General features: G+C 46.0%; 1 pseudogene; it reads left to right on the top strand.

Moving 5' to 3' along the window:
• Positions 1-215: 215 nt before the first annotated feature.
• On the top strand, positions 216-837 carry LOC119817206 (annotated as a pseudogene).
• Positions 838-4481: the final 3644 nt, after the last annotated feature.

The raw sequence follows: 4481 nt of genomic DNA, 5'->3' as shown, positions 1-4481 counted from the left end.
ACCCTTTCCCAGCTGTGTGATGCTCGAACACACTCACTGCTGAACTTGTTAACTCCTTGTCTTTTACCTCTACCACCTCCCTACTTCCTTCCTTGACACACAGTGTAAAGGTAGTGAGGTGCGTGTGTCCCATTAACTTAGCACCTTTTACATCACGGGGCACCTTGTTGGGTATGGAAACAGCCGGCTGAGAGCTTTGCTTGGATGAACTCATTATGTCTAAGTGGAAGTCAGACCTGATGATACACAAGTATTTACCTGAGTTGGGGAGTGACTCAACAGGAAAGGGTCCCTGTCTCCAAGTCTGTTGATTAAGTTCAATCCCAGGATCCCATGTGTCAGGGGACTCCCACAAGTCACACACAGACTCTCTCTCTCTCTCTCTCTCTCTCTCTCTCTCTCACACACACACACACACACACACACGATTTTTTTTTTTTAAGAAGTGTTCAGAGAGCAGGACGTCAGTCTCCGGATAGCAGTGATTATGGCGTTGATCACCAAGAACCAAATTAAAAACGGATGATGTTGAGAAAGGCAGGACAATTTTTGTTCAGAAGTGTGCCCAGTGCCGCATGGAGGACAAGGGAGGCAAGCATTAAGACTGGACCAAATCTCCACGGTCTGTTTAGGAGGAAGACAGGTCAGGCAGCTGGATTCTCGTACACAGATGCCAACAAGAACAAAAGCATCACCTGGGGAGAGGATACCTGATGGAGTGTTTGGAGAATCCCAAAAGGTACATCCCTGGAACAGGAATGAATGATCTCTGGACTTAAAAAGAAGGGAGAGAGGGCAGACCTAATAGTTTATCTTTAAAAGGCTATTAAGGAGTAATTTATGTCTCATGATTTTTAATGTGTATCTTAATTTAATTCAGACACCAAAATTCAGATCATGAATGGCTAGTAGTGTTTCTGTCACCATCTCAGAAATAAGAAGACTGGTCTGGCCGGGCGGTGGTGGCGCACGCCTTTAATCCCAGCACTTGGGAGGCAGAGGCAGGCGGATCTCTGTGAGTTCGAGGCCAGCCTGGTCTACAAGAGCTAGTTCCAGGACAGGCTCTTAAAAAAAAAAGCTGCAGAGAAACCCTGTCTCGAAAAAAAAAAAAGAAGAAGACTGGTCTGTGTTTCAGTGTGTACTCCCTGGTCTGTAGCAGGCAATGTCTAAATGTCAGGAAGCAGCTGTCTATTCTTGACTCGATGCTATTTTAATTAGAATTCCCTAAGTCAAAGGATGCTGCCTTTTACCATTGAAAGGCACTTACAAACAAAGAGAGAAAGAAAGAAAGAAAGGAAAAAAGAAAGAAAGAAAGAAGAATTCACCTTGTTTTCCAAGTTAAGTGGCAAAAGACCAACCAGACCTGTTGGTTAAAATGCCTTTCTCTGGTCATATTGCTAGAAGGTGGCACAGCTTAGCTCCTACCACTTCACTGTCTTCTTGTATGCTGTGTGGAGTTTTCTGTTTGTTTGTTTGTTTTGGTTTTGGTTTGGTTTGGTTTTTGGTTTTTCAAGACAGGGTCTCTGTGTGTTTAGCCCTGACTATTCTGGAACTCATTCCGTAGGCTGGCCTCAAACTCAGAGATCCGCCTGCCTCTTCTTCCCTAGGATTAAAGGCTCCCAGCACTGCTGTGTTCTGAGGCCAGCTTGGAAGTGTAGATGAAGGTGGAAGCCAACCCTGGTCCTCAGGAAGCTCCCCTTCTGATGGGGAAGCATGTTCCATCCCAGGAGATGGCCGCTAGACAAGCAGAAAGGCAGGGCTGAACCGGAACAGGTCTCTGGAGCAGGCAACAGACCCTGAGCCTGAGGCTAGCACCTTTAGGCCATGCCTGGACAATAATAGCACAGCTGTGACTCATTCAAGGGGCTCCCAACAGCCTGGCCTGATGAAATGGACCAATCCCTTCCCAGGGATATCTGTGAGTGTGTCTCTGCAGACCTGGAAAAGCCCAGCCCCTCAGGACAGTGGCTGGTGTGAAAAAGACCTAAGCAGGCATTTAGATCAACCTATGGAGGAGGGGAATCAGAAATGGGAAACACTGGTTTGTAGCTTGTGTGAGTTTGCATGCAGTAAATATTCTTCCATGGCTAATTTCAAGTTACCAGTTTTGAAGACAAACAGTAGCATACATACTACTATGTAAGACTCCATGCATAACAGAGAGGTGGTACCAGTTAAATAGAATAAAAATTAAAAATTTATGTTTAGAGTCATTATATTATTTATTTTGTGATAGGGTCTCATGTGGTTTAGGCTGGTCTTGAACTCACTTCATGCCAAGAAGAACCCTGAACTCCTGCTCTTCTTCTTGCCTTTACCTCCCAGATGCTACCGTGCGCTACCGTGCCCAGCTGCAGTCATTTTTAATAGAGTTGATTTAAGTATAAGTTTGAATGGCTTAATTTTTAATGACTGTGTTTAACAACCTGCTCCCATGAGCTTGGAAAATGCAACAAGTGGCTCTCATCAAGCTGACACAAGCCAGCTCCCACACAGCACCGGGCTTGTATCATCACTTAGCTAGGCAGTTGTGGTCTCTCTGGCTTTATCAGCCTCCTACTGACTGGATTTCGCCATTTCTCTAGCCTGGGTTTCCCTCTAGTGGACAGAAGAGTCATTGTCAAGTAATTCTTCACCTGTGCCTGGGAGCAACCCAGAGCAGTCATGACTCATGGGCAAGAGTTTCTTTCTTTAAAAAAAAAAAGTTTAAATTTATGTGCCTTTGTCTGAATTTATGTGCATAAGAAAGTTCCTTCAAGACGGGCAGTGGTGGTGCATGCCTTTAATCCCAGCACTTGGGAGGCAGAGACAGGTGGATCTCAGTGAGTTCAAGACCAGCTTGGTCTACAAAGTGAGTTCCAGGACAGCCAGGCCTGGTACACAGAGAAACCTTGTCTCGAAAAACCAATAGATAGATAGGTAGATAGATAGATAGATAGATAGATAGATAGATAGATAGATAGATAGATAGATAGATAGATAAATTTCTTTCAAGGAAGATCATAGTGCCACAGGGGTGGCACACACCTTTTATCCCAGCACTTTGGAGGCAGAGACAGACAGATCTCTCAATTGAGGCCACTCTGGTCTACAGATAGAGTTCCAGGACAGCTTGGGCTACCTACCCAGAGAAACCCTGTCTCAAAAAACAAAAATCAAGCAAACAACAACAACAACAAAAAGGGACAATAGTTTTTCAGTTATCCTGAGGCACTACACACCTGATATTCCATCCCTGTGAAAGAAATTATCTCCAGAATTTCTGAAACTGTACCCCTCAACTGGAGAAATAGCTCAGTGCACAAAGCTTCTGCTATCCACTTGTGAGGACAGGAATTCAGATCCCTAGAACACACACAGAGCCAAAGACACCGTATGTTTCTATAGTCCCAGAATGCCAGTGATGAGAAGGGCGATAAAAACAAGAGAAGCCCAGAAGGCCAAAGGGCAGCTAGTCTGGACTAAATACCGTGATGTGCAACAAGAGACCTTATCTCAAAGAAGGTGGAAGAGGACTGCCACTCAAGGTCCTCTCTGGCCTCCACACAAATGCCACACCATGTAATCTAGTACCTGTGTAGCAGTTCAGAATGGCTACACCAGCCCTTCAGGCTTGAGGGCCAGCCCTCCCATTCGGCTTATCAGGTCTCTCTAGGAAAGCAAACTAGAAGGGCCACTTTGGGAAGCAAGGCTGGATGTCCACACAGAAGGGAAAGGAGCCAATCAGTTACTGAGCTGAGTTCAGAGCACCCATTCCCTCACTGTGCTCGGAATCTCCGAAGTGATCTTCCCAAAGTGGAGATCCACCTGGCTTCGTCTGTCCCCAAACCCATGACTGTCCCTCATTCTCCTTTTCAACTTCTCTGCCAAGGAGTCAAGCCTTGACTGGGAAATCGGCAGATCATTTGCCTCAATTCCCCCCCCCACCTCCAAAAAGCAGAAAACTGACCCTTTGGAAGTTGTCTGCGCCAGACAAGACAGCAGGCTAAGCAGACTGAGCTTTAATTCTGCATGGCACCACAGCTGGGGGGCACCACCTTACAGATGGGAAAACTGAGGATAGGTACAAGCTAGGCTAGTTTGACATGGCTTCCAAATGGAGACATCATCTGTGCAACCTGCTTCTCTATATGAAAGTGTTACCGTTCTGCTGGGCCTGCCTGCTTCCTCGGGTTGTCTGCAGAGCTAAGCACAAAGTCCTCAGAACCCTTTCCCACTGCGGCTTAGGGCAAGGCCACATTCCTTAGAGGGTTCTAAGGGAAGGGGGGCTTTGCAGGGAAACGCGAGCAGAGATAACAGAGCCACTAATATGGAATGGAAAATTAGCCCTTAATCTGGTTAAATGCTCCAAATGCTCCTTTCTTGTTCTCTTCTACTTTTCCCTTTATTTCTGTTGGGAGACGTGTGTGTGTGTGTGTGTGTGTGTTGTTGTTGTTGTTGTTGTTGTTGTTGTTTTGCAGTGCTAGGCCTCAGACTAAAAG

The sequence above is a fragment of the Arvicola amphibius genome, chromosome 6 (assembly GCF_903992535.2).
Source record: "Arvicola amphibius chromosome 6, mArvAmp1.2, whole genome shotgun sequence".
NCBI lineage: Eukaryota > Metazoa > Chordata > Mammalia > Rodentia > Cricetidae > Arvicola > Arvicola amphibius.
The sequence above is the reverse complement of the archived record's forward strand: the minus strand, read 5'-3'. Positions and strand labels throughout refer to the sequence as shown.